The following is a 16,397-nucleotide window of genomic DNA, read 5'->3' as shown; positions in this document are numbered from 1 at the left end:
TACCAACACGTTGTCACTTTCTGGAAATTGTTTCTTAAATATTTAAAGGTGATAGGACACGGCAGCAGTTTTCACTTTCAGCAAATTACCGTGAGCTTAGTGTAATCTTTGTCCTTTGTTGCCTCACTAAACATGCGCAATTTCTCGGTTTAGAAACTAATGAATTAAAAAGAATTATCGAAAAAATTAAAATTAATTTCCATTCGGACACTATAACTGAAAATCGATGTGAAAGATCAAATGAAATCTCTTTACAACTAGGTGAATCTGAATACAGCATACGCCCTTTAATACTATTCAACGAGTTTTCTTTCGGAAATAATTACTTGGCCAAAGGCTTTCTTTTCCTGGCAACGACAACATCTCTAAGATCCCTGGACCGTTTCTCAGATTGTGTCATTGCAATGAAACGAAGAAGGAACCAAGGAGCGCGGTCGCCTTCAAACTCGCCCAGACGTTAACACCATCGTAATGCCCAATCATAAATTGTTCACTTTGAGCAGCTCCGCTACCTTCGCCGCTAGCATTATCATTCTTCTGCCATCAGCTGGGCTGGACAAACGAAATTACAGTGGCACCACCATCGCTCGGTGCTCGTAAACTTGTCAATCTTGCTTCAGATTGTATAATAATTCAATCAAGATTCGCTGCCACCAACCGCCATTATTGGCCTGCCTTTGGCGGGCGCAGAGCGATGCTTGAGTCACTCATTTCCGGCCAGAGGGCACCGCACCAGCCACCAGCCATCACCACAGGTACGCTCGCTTCGTTGGGATGTAAATTGTCCTTCCATTTTTGCTCCATCACCGTTTAGGGTTTGGGCCAGCGGCGTCCTGGGAAGGCCTGGTCGACACGTCGGCATGTAATTATGATTGCCACCTCACCCCACATTTCGAGCCTTCTTGGCGGGTTCCACAGCTTCGCTGCTCTAATTATGCGTCCCGCAATACATACCAATGGCGCTGGGCGGGCGTGGCCCTTTCGTGGTCGACCATTTGGCCTGCTGGTCATTGACCGGCCATGTCGTTGACCGAACGTTCGAGCGATCTTATCAGAAATCGCCTCACTGAAATGTGACCAATATGTTTAACAGCCACGGCGATGTGAAGGAATTGGGGAGCAGAAGGAGGGACACATAAATTGCGCCATTCATAAATTTCTCCTCCTTCCTTACCGGTGGTACAGTTTCTCTCTCAGACTTTGACCAACATATTGGTTTGGTCAACATTTTTCTATTCCACCGACGACGAAGACGATGAGGACGAAGCCGTAACCTATGCTCTGCACTGATAAGAAGCGTTCTTCGTCTTCTGCTTCTCAGCTCACTCCTAACGCTGTCTTTGTGTTTCTTCATTTAGGCTTCCTAGCATGATTGGTTGGTACTTAGCACTTGGCACTAGCACACGAAAGCTGTCTCCGACAGCTGGCATCAAATCCGGCCACGGCTGCTCCTGCTGCTGCTGGTGGTGGTGGTGGTATTGTTTATTTGTTTTGCTCCGTCCAAGTCGATGGCGCCTGGCCGTGCTGGCGACACCGGCAAACGGTTGAAGCCTGACGCCCGGCACTCTGGCCAGACCGGCAGATCTCTATCATAATTAGCGAAATATATCAGCGGCTTATATAGGATTTTGCGTGGAAATTGTCACCATCGCTATCGTCGGACACAGCTGTGCTGGTGCTGTTGCTGCTTGGGACACAAAACCCAGGGCAACACATGCACACACAAGGGAGCGAAAATGGCAAAGAAAACAAAATACGATCGAACATCCACGAATCCTTCCGGTTTCCCGTTCGCCATCGGCGACACTTTTGACAATCGGTTAGCCTGGCCGGCCCTCGGGCTAAGCCGTGCTAAATGGGGGCGATAAATTATCAAACAATCGGCTAAGCCGTACGGGCTTAGACTTATCCGTTTTCTTATCCAAAGATCGGCCCCTTGACGAAGGGCGCCTACGCGAGGATCAGGTGGAAAGCTCGGCAATTAAGTGAACTGTTGTTCCGAACGCTCCGATCCTGCTGCCTGTTACTTGCTGCTGTCACTTGCAAATACCAAACACGGAGCTTCGCTTGTACAACAAGGGTTTTGTTTGATGGAGGAGTAAAGAGATTCCTCGGAAGATTTGTAAAAGAAACAGCATTAGCGGTGTTGCTGTCCATTGCAGTGAATTTGTAACGTGATAATCTCTGCTCGAAGGCTGATGCGGCCGTGAATTGAATTTTAGGAGAGATCCTTGGATTTATATTGAGGAAAATAAAAGAATTTCGAGTGAATTAATCCAAATAACTGTGTTTAAATGGTCTCTGTCTAACGAATGAAATCTCCTTTTGGCAAATTACAACAGACATGTTGCAATCATGCATCCTGCACCTCAAAATCTGTAGAAAACTGTTTCCTTAGTACCCACATGGAAATGCTTCGAGCACATTCCAAAAAACTAATTACACAACATCGGTTTCAAGATTTACCAAGGAATGTGTTCTACGCTCAGTACTTGCATTCAAGAGAACTCATTTCAGAAACCCTCTTGCGGTTGCATAGTACTCCTCGCACCTTACGTTGTACCTTGTTACCAAAGAACCTTTCATTCCGGGGCAGGGAGTGTAACTAATGTTCTAGCAAGTCGGCAATCGGTTGGTGAAGAACTTTTCTAACATAAAACCGACCCCATAACTTCCTCCATTATGGTTGGCAAGTCGACAGGTAACAAGAACCGGCTGCATGTGCATTGTTTTGGCCTACCTCAAAACAACTCGCAAACACCTTGCTCAGGTCTCAGGTAGTTCGTGTCGGCAGCTACAGTAGCGAACCGACACTTGCTTTTGCGTGCTGCATATAGTGCTGTAGGTGACGAACATGAAATGTGTTTCCTTCACAGAGGAAGCACTCATTACAATCACCCTCAACAAGCCGCCACTAATCTCGCTCTCTGTTGGGAGCCTGCAACAGTCGCACCAACCACAACATCATTAGCGCCACATTTCTTCAAGCGCCCTTTCAGCAAACAAACTCAAGTGTTGCACGGTGTGGGACGGATTTTTCTATTCACCATTAACGTTACTCAACATTCATTATGTTACCCGGCAGACATGGAGAGATGATCTTTTTTCTGCGAGTTCATAGGTGCATCGGTGAGGTGCGCCAGTTTCGCGGGAAAAAATATGCATCAGCGTGTCTACGCGCGAGTGGCAACTGCATCTTGGAAGTACCTGGAAGCGATAAACCGTCTCAAATGCCAGTCAGCGCGAAGGTCAGCGCTAGTGTATGCAGCAGAAATGAATAACCTAAGAGTACTTCAGACTTGTATGGGCGCATTACCATTTAGCAAAGGCAAACTAGCATTAGTTGTATTAATTGTCTTCAATACTCATTCATTAACAGACTTGGAGTCATTGATAATACTTTATGCTTTATTCTCTTTCTCGATTCAGCACCCCACGAGCCAACGTTGAAAATGGATCCAAAACTCTCCTTTTAAACACATTGGCATCCGGCAAAATGATCGAACCGATTGGCAATCGCAAGACCGGGCTAACGAAACATATTAAATTCCGGAAGGCACATCGCTCCATAAAACGGATAAATAAATTGCCCCACCCTCCAATGCCGAAAAATGGAACAAAAATCGATGCCAAGAAATGGCGCGGAATGCCAAGCCAAGAAACCGCATCGGTTATTTATGCTACTCCGCCAGCACTCCCTCACGCCAGACTGGTGGGATAGTGGGATCGAACCAAGCAACAATGCACGACAGCCACCGCCAACCTTCGCTCACTGCCACAGCTTCATTAGACTCACGCCGGGGAGCGGGGGTGGGGATTGTCACCGGTTCGGAAATGCGCCTGACGGTGATTGCAAAACTGCGGCCAGCGTATCGATCGCTAGTTTCACGGATTGCAATCCCTTGCACGTTCGGTGATCGGTTGTGCGAAGGGAGGGTGGTCGACGAAGGGGTCGCTAGTTTGATTTAAAAGTTGAAACTACCACATCGGCAGTACCGTTCGTACAAAACAAACTGTAGCGGGAATTGCGATCGTTTAGGGCAAACCAACTCCTGTTCGTTCTGCTTGTTGTTTGTTGGCAGAGCTAGCAGTAAAACATAGAAAGGACTTAAAGGAAAGCAAGAAAACCTCCAGATTTCACTAGTTTTGCGGCCTTTCATTTTTATATAACAAGTTCCAAGTGTTCATCATTCTTCTTTCGTATAATGCATTAAAGCACGGGTACTTACGACGTTACTTAGCGATATCGTGATCAAAGTTAGAAGACATAAGAACTAAAATTGAATAATAAAAAGCTTATGGGAACCCTCGATTCCCTGGCAGTCACTCTCTAATGCACAACCATCGCAACCACAAACGATTCAACGTTTGCACAACTTACCCCTCGACCGCAATCAACTAATTAAATGACGAAACGACATTGACATTGGCGCAAAGACGACGACGGCGACGGCAACGTTAACCGAACCGCATCTGCAGGCAGTCGATGGCACCGACACCATGGACTGTGTGGTCCCAGGTTGACTGTAATTAAAGCGAATCAACTGCACGTAAACCGCGAGCGTAAACGATTGACGGTTTCGGGAACGCCATTGACTGAGACCAGGAGCGAGTCTCCCAGGAGCGAGTCTCCCAGGAGCCACGCAGGAGCCACGCAGGAGTCTGCAATCAAATGTAGATAGCGAGGAGTAGTAGAATAGCTTTCCCGTTCCCACATAAATCCTGCCTGCTTTCTGCGACCTTCTCCCTTCCCTTCGGCTGCTTCAATCTCTATCACCAAAACATTCGATTTGAGGTCGGAACGGTCGGTGTGTTGCTTCCATCTCGGACTCCCGGGGCTTCCCGTTCCGTCCATCGTTACTCCCCGACCGTGTTTTCCCATCGATTTCGGTATTTTCTAATTAACTTCAAAGTCAATTTACGGCAACCAACACCCAACCGACCGACGAGAGCGACGGACCGACCGACAACCGGCACTTTAACTAGCTCCCTCGGCCATCATTCCGGGAATAGAGACCACAGGGAAAGAGGATCGTGGAAATCGTGGGGGACACGTGGTTTGGGGTACCGATTGAGGGCGCTAAGCGCTATCGCTACATCACCTCCGCAGTCAATTGACTCCCTCTCTCTCTCTCTCTCTCACTCTCTCTCGCTATTTCCCCCCACTTCTACTCCCCTTTTTCCCCCTCTCACCGTGTCAAAACAGGACACCAGCATCGCACAGCAGTCCGGAACCATTGGTGCCATTTGGGAAAATGTTACAAATCTGTTCTGGCCCGTGCTCGTGCACGGTTCCCTGGATGCTGTGCCAGCTAAATAATGAATTCCGGAATTCCGGAGCTCAGTGTTAGGAGATGAGAACGTATTTGTCTAGCATTGCTTTACATTTAATTGGTAAACCGGGAGCTTTAAAAGGATTCACGTTTGTGGTGCTGTGTAGGGTGGGCGATCCCGGTCAGTTCGATTGATCGTGTGGTCCCGGGGAGCTGTAAATCTCACCAAAATGATCGTCACAGCCGTCCACGGATTTCCATCGACATTTAACAGCAGGAGAGTACGTTTGGTAATGGAGTTGATAGGATGTAGAGCAGAGCAGGTTTAAAAGTTTTAAAGATTAAAAGTTGAAAACTGTTTGGAAAATCGAATAGAATCGATCGAACCGTTTAGTGGCGTCTTTTAGCTGCTGCTTTTCACTGAAACTTTACCTGCAAAACAGCAAAACCAACAGATTTCCAAAGCATTCACCAGCTTTTCCTGGACGCTCAGGGCTGGCTCCGATCAGCCATTTCGCGCAACGTCATTTCCGGTCTCATACGTGACGCTCAGTCCTCTGCTGAGCCCTTGGGGCGGCCCGGAAGTGGTTTCCGCATTATTAACCCAGCTGCTGCTCCCCGCGGCCCACCTCTCAAAACATCGAAATTAAACTCTCCCTCCCTCTCCACCACCTGAAGCACCGCCGCCAGCACGAAAGGTGAGAGCCGTGCCACCAAAAGCCACCACGAAGTTGCTGTTGCTGCTGCTGCTACTGCTCGTCCTAACAGCCCGTATCGTCTGACCATCAATTGTAATTCATGTTAACACTCGGGAAATTAACCATTAAACATTAACATAACACACACGTATGCAGCGCATGGCAGCGGTACCATTCCTCTCCGGGGCGCGCAGCGGGTTGCCAGGGAGTGAAACATAATTTCCGCTCGACGTGACCAATGATTAGGCACCGTGCGGCGTGCCAACCATAACTCACCTGCAAACAACGGGGTTAGGGGATGGGATGGGAGGGCCAGGAGGAGGACACATTCACTTGTGTCATACAACACACCGTAGGATATTTTACGGTGAACGCACACAGAAACACCGCAGGGCAATCACAGCACGCGAACCCGGAAACGCGTTTTCCAACTACCACCCCCCTGGAAGGAGGATAGTGTAATACAACGCAGCCGGGGGGAGGGTGGGGCTCGTCCACACGGTCCACGGGCTCGCGGTAGCAATGATTGAGGTCAACGGCAACGAATAGGACGGTGACGACGGTGGCTGTTCTTCAAAGCGAAATCAATCATGGTTCTCGCATGTCACGCAGCAATTGAGTGTGGAAGCGCGCCGTGGAATAGGGACGATTTGTTCCCTAAATATCAGGAGAGAATATCACAGCCGCCACCCGCTGTGTCGCTAATTAAAAGGCGTTTCGGGGACGGAATTTGCTGTCATTAATAACGGGATTTATTGGTAGTTGAGTAACAGATATCGTGCAGCGGCATAGCAATTAGAAACCCTTTATTGTAGTTTTGTTTAATGTTTATTTTAATTATGTAAACAACGTTATGCGAGATTGAGTTATGTTATTCACTCAATGAAGAGAAGAAGCAAGTTTTCTGTTAAATCCAGAGATGCAGAAATTATTAGAGTAAACGTATCTGTCTATCCAAAGTGTCGTTACGTTAGAGATTTATATTTTAATCAGTACAAATTGCAATAAAAAATACAAAAATATTTTAGTACCTTGGAAGTCATTTGAGATAAGCACTATGCATGTAACATTGTCAAACTTTAATAATATTTGGTTATTATTTGTAATTTGAGAATTTCTACGTATTATTTGGGGAATTAAATTTGAGATTTTAATTGTTCACCATCATTTGTGATAAGAGTGATCGGCGCAGAGGGATGGTATTAAACAAATCGAAGTCAAAAGCGATATTCGAATGAGTTGTGAATGTTTTCTAGCTCTACGAAGAATAGCGGAATCCACAAGGCAACACTTTCAATTCCGCTGCACCGTCATCACATCCACGTACTTACGAGCAATGCTCCCGCTCGCATTACCCCTAACAAGCCTCTTATATTGAACGAAAAAAGCTAATCGGAACCGGTAACGGCACCGCAACATGCCACAATGCGCTATCGCGTCGTTTTTCAAGCTGCGAACCATTGAAAACAAGGTCAAGTATTTATTTGTTCCACCGTTGATGCTGCTGCCGTTAGTGGTTGCTGCACCTGTCACCATCCACTAGGATTCCCGGCGCACCTTGACTAGCCTCCCTTCTTCTGCCTTCTACCGTCCCCCAGGATTCCGGGTCTATTTTTTGCAAGATTCCGCGGAACGAACGCCAAGAATGGTTCGACCTTCGACCGCGCGCACCACGTGCCACTAATGGTTGAACGATGTCACCACGAACCGAAGGCCAACCAGGGGGACGTGTTGGTGCTTGTCAACGTGTTATCATCATCGCTACTGTTACGTATACTCCGTTTTCCTTGTTCCGTACTCGACTGACTCTTTATTGCGACTAACTCTTAACACCTAAACACATTCCTCTTATCACCTAACGTACACTTACTCTATACTTAGATCTAACTTATACAACTACACTACAGCTACCTCCTTTTGCCACGCACCAACACCATCCTTCGCCAACCGTAACCCACCCCAGAAAGCCATTCACGATTAAGCACCGGGCGCTGGGGGGAGGGGAAGCAATCGTCATACATCGTCTGCTCACCACACCCCATACACCCTTTCGGTACATTCGGATGGTGACATTAATGTTCGTCCCGCGTGTGAGATTTTATTGTGCTTGGCTGGCCAGAAAGATAGAAAAAAGGAAGGTACGACGGTGCTGGCATTTGGTTCGTTCGAAAACGCAATAATTGTCGCACAATGTGTTCACCTTTTGCGACGTTCGGTGATAAAGTATGGGCGTTGGTTCCCAGCTCCCAAAGTGCTAAAAGTCGACAAGGTAGGTTCGCCACAACGTCAAGGATCTGATTGGATCGTGCACTTCAACATCGATGATTTCGATATCAACATTCGAGCACGGAAACGGAACAGCGTCCTCGAGCGAGCCGTTCCTTCCATCGCGAAGGAACCTCAACGAGCTTAGTGCTTTTAGTTTCATTGCCTGCTTCACTTCCTATGACGCGAAGAGCTTATTTGCTCACCGCAATGCATGTAATGCAGCTCAGAGTGAAGCGAACGCGCGAAACCATCATTACCCTTCGAAAGGCTTTTCGAAGAAGCTTCTAGTGCACTACGAGAGAACCGTGTCCTTCAACTCACCGTGGCATTAGGCTCATTTCATTTGTCATCTTGCGGAAGAAAGTCAGCGATTATTCCGTGCCCGTGAGTCCGGGGACCGCGAGTGGCCGAATGCATTATAGAAGCTTAAAAAGTGGAAGCAAAGAACGCACTTTCAGCGACTGGCGCCTACGCTTCCCACCATCGCCTTCGCTCGAGGAACGCGAACGCGTGACGCACACCGGAAACCGGTTGTCACCGTGATCGGCCGCCTCGTTGTGGGTTCATAAAACACGCTTCGCCAACAATGGCGCGAACGCAATAAAGATAAGCGCGAAACAGGATGAAAATGCAATAAATAACTTTAAAAACGGCCACGAATTTCAGCCACCCACCTCGATTCCCACCGTTTCCTTCGCTTCGCTAGGTTCCGCGTGCTGTTTTCCTTCGTTTTCCCGGACTTGCCCGGGTGCCCGAAGGAGGAAATTCTGCGGCTTTCGGGAAGGGTACGGTTTCGGGGCTATTATCATTAGTGTTATTATTGTACCGGACGCGACGGTGCTGCTGTGCTGGTTTCATTCGCTTTCCCCCGGAGCCAGTCCCGGGCCCTGCCTGAGAAGGAGGAGAATTTATGTTCGTTGATGTTTCATGGATGGCCCACATGCCCTCTGGTTATGGCCTCTAGCTGGGCCGTACCTTGCCCACTGCTTACGTGTTTGTTTATTTATTTTTTGATAAAAATGTACTGCAACGAGATATATGTGAGTGTGCGCGTGTGGCCGTACACATGCTTACCTTTCACGTCCAACGAGGAGCACGTTTTTGAGGATAAAACGCAATCGGAAATGGAAGTCAAACGCGAGCGCTTTCGCTTCTAGCAGAGATTTTGGATTCTGCGGCCAATGTGAGCTGTCACCGGGGGGTAGTGCCGGGCAACGCCATCTCAACACTAAACCCATTTTCCCGGATTACGCTTTTTACACATTAAGCTGTCAACGGGGTTTTTCTCGAGGTTTTTTTTTTTTTTGGGCTGGCTGACTGTCACACCACGAAAGGCAGCGCAAATGCAGATCCGGATGAACGGAGAACAGAGGGAGAGAGGACGGCGACGACGAAATAAAACCATGAAGCAAACATAGTTTGTGTTAACTGATTTCCAGTTTCCAGCTTTTCGGTCGCTGCCAGTTGCTGCCACTGGTCGTGGACCGTAGGCGTTCGCAGCGAGGTATCCGTGTTCGCTTCGTCACGAGCACTGTTTTGTTCTTCCCACACACCGTTCGTAGAGTGAGAAAGCATCATCAAAGAGACAGGGATAGAGAGAGAGAGAGGGAGAGAGAGAGAGAGGGAGAGAGAGAGTGAGAGCCAGAGAGACAGAAAGGATGGTGGAACAAATCATTCCGAGCCACTGGCGCTCCGAAGGCGTTTGTCAGCGTAAATCTGATTGAATTAAATCCCATAAATTTTCCGTTCAATTTCAGTCACTGACTAAATCAGATTGATATATGCGCACGCCCGTGTTAGTGTATGTGTGTGTTCGCTCAAGGGATGTTTTATGTTTATTCGTTTATAGCGCGCTTCCATCTGCCGAACGCCGTAGCATAATAAGCTTTGGGGCTCTGGGATGCAAGTGGGAGAGGACAGACTTGCGAGACCGAGCGTGAAGGGCGAGCAACAGCACAATGTCAGCCAGAGTTGTCAACGGAATCACACAAAACCACTTGCATGATCACAAGCCATCAGTGTAGTGATAGTTTGGGGAACGGTACACGAAAAACAGATGCGGTTCATGCGACACGTGGCGGTGTCGACAATGTTGTCAAAATGGTGACGAAAACTTTTTCCCAACAAAGCCCCAATCGGTGCCAATGTTCGTGGCCAGGGAGGTGAAGGCAATTCCAGAATTGGTCGCTGCGCCGAGAAAACGAGATGATGTAGCTCCGTTGCCGAAATCCCGATGATGGAGGCGCCAGGTAGCTGGTACTCTCAGGAGTACTCTAATAGAAATTGAAATCGCAATTAAAAAATGATTAAATTTGAAATTGATAACAATGAATAAAAATTAAAAAATGTTTCTTCTACTACTGTCATTGCAGATATATTACCAGTATTCAATTCCAACATATGCATAGAATAAAATAACATAGAATATACTGTTAAGATTTTGTATTGACTTCCTTCACGCAAAACATATATTTTCAGATTATCTTTTCCTGTTTTCTGTTCATTACATTAAAGCACAAGTTTACAGAATTACAAATCCGCCGTAAACAGCTGCTGCTGTTGTCGCGTTTAACCCGCAGAACATGTCGGTACAGAGTCAACACGACAGTGGCGTACGACTCGGGCTTAAGTAAATGTAAATAAATATAGAATAACACACTCTGCCCAAAGCTCGAGCAACCTAGACGCCTTTACGCCCACGCTGACAGTACCGACAGCCAGACGAGCAATCAACGCTCAAACGCTTCCCCTTCCTTTTCCCCCTTTTTTTTCTTGTTATGCCCCAAAAGTCCACATCCCTAGCCGGTGGTGACGCTTGCACATGCTTCGTCAACACAGAGAAACTCCTCACGCCCATCGTAATGATATGGTTTCCAGTGTCCCGTTGCCAAATGGCGACGGTGGGTAAATGTTTGTGCGAGATTAAACAACAACAACCCGGACCCGGAGATTCAAAGGGGTCCAATGATGGTGCGCTAGCAGTCCAGCACCCGAAAGCCTTGCTGGTAATGAAAGCTCAGGACGCGGGACTCGGGATCAAATGGTAACCGGGCGATGGTCGGTGGCATGATTAAGCGACTGCTCATGCTGCTGCAGCAACCAGCTGGGCCAATCTCTGTCCTCGCTCTCTATTCTTAGCCGTTGATGTGGTACCTGAAAAACCCGGTCGCTTCAAGCCGCTGCCCCGCAATTGCCCGGTAAATGGCGAACAGCCAACGTATCTCGCTCGTCGTCTCCAAATCCCTCCGATCCGGCGATCAGTCAAGGAATCGCCGGAAGCACCGCATGGAATGCACTGCGGGAGCGCACTCGCGCAGAGAGGACCGACCGGAGAGAGAGAGAGAGGGGATACTGCTTCAATTATTTCACGATTTGGCCGCAAAGTGAACAGAACTAATTTAATTTATTTATGGATGATAGCTGCATCATTTAGCCGCTCGGGGGCCAAGTGCGACGGAATGGCAAGGACCCAAAACTAGTACGGGCACGAACACGAGCTCTCGGCCACTGCCCGGCCACCGAAGCTGAGATGGGCGAACGAGCATCTCACCTGCACGACTCGCTTCACCTTTCACTATTCTCCAGCACAGTTCCATCGAGTTAGGTAGCATGGACAACCGCGTAGGTCGATGCAAATTGTTCGAAAAGGAAATGACTAACCAGAGCAGCATCTACCGACCCAGAGTGGTACCGGGGCCAAACGATGTTGTGGCGTAGTGGAGCTATTGAAAGAATGATTTCCCAGGAGCACCACACACCACCTTCATCGCTTCGACAAAATAGCGGTAATCTCCTCGCTACCGTGAATCGAACTCACCCCCCGATTCCAGGGCAGCTTAGCGAGCGTGCATATGGAGAACGGTGCTCAGTGGTGGTGGTGGTTGGCTCGTTGGCCAGCAGCTCAGGGCCACAAAGAGACCAAGTAACCGAGTTCTTAACGTAGCGCACACACAAGGAAGAATGCTCTTTCGCTCTCAAAACTGCCGGGGGTGGTAAGGAAATGCTGACAATCGATTGCCATTTTATTGAGTCATTCCCGGGCCCGGGTGCTTTTCGCTATCGACACCGTCGATTGTTCCGGGATTACGGGAGATGCTGCTACTGCCGATTATGCTCCTTGAAGTAAGGCCAGTTAATGTTCCTGTAGCGCTTTATCATTTAGAGTTAAATGGAAAACTGATAGTGATTCGTTTGCTTTTGCCCCCGGTTAGTAGCAGGTGATGTGCGTATCCTAATGAAATGCAAACAAAAAGTGCGCTAGGCGCCGAAATGGCATTAAAAAGAAAAATTTAAAATCAAATTACTTCACAATATTTTCCTGCCACTGGCACAGTACACGGTATTTTCATTATTCCATCGGTGAGCTTTGCCGACCGCGACGCGAGCACGATAACTCTTTTTTTCATTACTAATTAATTAAACAACGCCACGGCACCTCGCTATCGACAGGCCATGACAGACTACGTGCCGCTCATGTGCAGGGAAAAAGCTAATTTGCCTGAAAGCTACCCGGAACATATACCGATGCCTGTGGCAGGCCCGTATACTCGCCCTCAACACACTACCAAGCATCGTACAAGCGTGTGCGATTTTAGAAGGGAAAACTCAATTAGCTTGTCAAAATCGGTTTTTCATTCCTCTCAGCTGCAGTGGTCGACATTTCGAAGGGCATAGGGTGGAGGGGAGGATGCTTGCATGGCAACGGAAAGCATCCAGTCGGGCAGAACGGAACGGAATCGATGGTGAACCACGCAGAGGCACTTGCGACGACGAGACCATTACGAAAATCAGATGAAACAAAACCCAAACAAAATAAAAACCCATTTCCACGTGACAGCATTCGAGCAGCACATCGAAATAACGAATAGGGAATGAAGCGTGGGGCTTAGGCGGTGCAAATGGCGAAAAAATTAAAACTCGAATAAAACAAAACAAACAAACTCGTAATTTTCCGTTCCAGCTCTCTCTCTCGCTCTCTCTTTCGATGCCCTCCTCGCATTACCATCGCCGCCACTTCCATCTAAACACTCGGAATCATTGAGAAGCAACCGAAATGAGTCTCCCTTGGGTGGCACTTGGTACCGTGGAGCCGTACCAAAGCCAAACGGATTCTATTGTTTTATTTTGTTTTTATTTTCTCGCTCCACTCCACCAGGTGTGGAAGGGGGTTTGTTCCAAGGATCCGAGAAGACCGCCAATCTAGCAGCCAGTACAAACTTACGAACGTAAACTGATACTCCAAATAAACCGGAGCATTCGCACGTACGCCGGGCCACACTAGGCTTCCGGTCGTGGAGTTTGGATTTGTTTGGAGCACACCTTTGCGTTGGGTGGGTTGTGCCGTCGCGTCAGCATGCGGAGCTTATTTACCATTCAATTACCCAAACGTTTGGCCAATATTATTTTTAAGGGAAGAAGCACCGGGCACCGGCCAGCGCTTGGCGTGGGCATGCTTGGTTAGTTTTTTTTCTCGAATTTTCTTTTTGTCCAGCGAGCAAAACACGCTTCAGTGCTGCTTGTAACGGCAGCATATATGATGATGCTAGAATCCCGCTAGTTCGAGCGAATTTAACAGCACAGACGCCGGTGATTCCGGTACCTGTGGAACAAATTTGAGCGATCAACTAATATGATTACCGCTTCTTTTTTTTTTTGCTTGCGTAACCAACACAGGGCACTGGCAAAGTTTCAACGGGATCAAAGCAGATCCGGAACGCGGCACGATGCCACACCTCCCATAACTTCGATTGCCTGTCCAATGCTTTATTTCACAGGTTTCACCCGATTTTATTTTTGCGCTTTTTTTTTAGAATAAAAAGCATGTTTTTAATTGTCTACTCACTCGAGCCCATCATTTCGATCGATTGACGTACAATTTTCCGACGAAAGAAATTTAATTAACTTGCACGATGAAGGCAAAATTGGCACACCCTTGAGGGTGGGTTCCTCCTTTTTACAAATGTCCCCCCTTGTGTGTCGTATGGGTGTACGTGGTGCTGGGTATCACCTGCTCCATCAGCGCACACACAGTGATGACGAGTTTAATCATTTTGCGCACACCGGGAAGTAGATCGAATCCATTATTTGAAGCGGCGCGATGACAGACGCCAGGTGGGCTTTCTCGCCCCGAAATGGGACTCATTGCATTGGGCGCGAGAAAATACAACAGCGAAAAAATCTCATTACCAACCAACTCCGTTTGCGGTGGAGAGGTGCCATGGTGATAGAGTGATGGAATATTGGGCGCACACACCCCAGGCACCCAGCGGAGCCGATTAAATGGTTGGAGGATTACATCATTCTCTCCGTAAAAGCCAAAAGCTGCCCACAATACGCTCACAATGGGAGGTTGGCTTTCCGGATTTCCGAGCCTACATGGACGGTAAGGCCCGGAAAATAGAGCTGCACGTTATGACACCACTCTGGAGTATATTTGCTTGTTGTCAAACGATCATTCCCGAATGATATTGGAAGCATTATGTTCAAATCAGTCGCGTCATGCTGGTAACCACATGCTCACCAACAAATAAGCTCTCTCCTGGTAGAAACCTGGAAAATGCTTAGTTCCAAAACAATACCATACAAACGATAATTGTCCAAATATCTCATATGACATACAACCAACAACATTCATTCAGTTTATTGTGATGTTCAATTTTGAGTGCCGATATCGAAACCATTTAAATTCAATTTAGCAATTGCCCTGGATTTACAAAGCGCAACTCAAACCATTTAAACACGTATTGAGCATTCACTTTAAAACCTTCGTTCGTGTTCCTTTCCACCCCATGGCACCATGGGCTGCTTGTTGTTTGATTTGTTTTTTTCTTTCTATTTTCCCCTAGTGACGATTCCACGACAAGCTGTCTGTCTGTTGTCTTCCGTCCCACGAAAGAATAGCTATCGCTAGCTAGCGAAAGTAAACCTCAAGCAAAGTTACACACAGACACACCACCCACTAGGCAGCATCACTACACTCATCCTCCCCGAGTGCACATGACACCAAAACGAAGTAGTGCATTCGCACCTGCTCCAGCAGCTGCTGAATAGTGCACCATAGTGCAAACCGCAACAGGTTGCGTTTCCAATGCTGCAGGAAACAGCACGCTTCCCGTGCCTTCCAGGTCTTTTTGTGTGTTTTCTGAAAGTGTTTTGCTGACATGTTTGCGTTGGAAACGTTGCTTTTGAAGCACTGGTTTGTTTGTTTGCTTGGCTTCGGTGTTGTGAACAGTGAACAGATCACACAAAAAAAACTGGCGAACATTCACGCTGCCAACGAAATCATAAAATATGGAACATTCGAGGCACCATCACCACAACAAACCACGACGAACCTGTGTACCAGCGGGGTGGGGGAGGAAGTTGCAGGAAAGTTTTAAAATTGTGCAACCAGCGAAAGGATTCGTTAGAAAGCCATTACCTAAATATGCGACATTGCGCTGTTGGTCGCATGGTGTCGTATTTTTAGCTAGATTGGAAAAGTCCATCCCCATCCATGGTTGGGTGTGTTGCTTTGGGGAAACATCTAATATCTAAGCAAAATTTGTAATCCCAACATTCCACACGGTGACACCTTCGCTCGCTGGGTTCGGTGGGCTGCGCTCTGGAATGTTCGCATGGACAAATAAATCTTTTCTCGGTCTGCAGATTCCCCGGTACCAACGAAATGTACTGCCAGCGTCGTTACGCTCTCTCTCTCTCTTCCTCTCTCGATCTGTTTTCGGTACCGTTGACGCACTCTATTTGTCTAATTCCCGTAGGTTCATGTTTTCGCAACACTCCCACGATGTGTGGACGATGCTGGAGTTCCCTTTGCCTTTTTCCCACCACCAGGCAACCAGTGTAGCTGCCAGATTTTCCGGTCTGAGTAGCGCTCTTGCTGCATTCACAATTCACGTGTGCCTGTGCCTGTGCCTGTGCACTCTCATAGATACACTCGCTACTCTGCTCGTTGCTACTGCAGTTTTTTTCCTTTTTTTTTTATTCTTTTCTTGCTTCTATGCTCGAGCATTGCCGAGAACAGATAAACTGCTGACATTGGCTGCACAAATACGCGTTGGCCAAATGTATGTACTAGCAACCTAGGAGGAATGTGTCGCGGCACGCGAGAGAGAGCGAGAGAGTGCTTTGTACACATTGTATCGTGCATCGGTATAGT

This window comes from Anopheles aquasalis, chromosome 2, assembly GCF_943734665.1.
Source record: "Anopheles aquasalis chromosome 2, idAnoAquaMG_Q_19, whole genome shotgun sequence".
Taxonomy (NCBI): Eukaryota; Metazoa; Arthropoda; class Insecta; order Diptera; family Culicidae; genus Anopheles; species Anopheles aquasalis.
Note: the sequence above shows the minus strand (reverse complement) of the source record.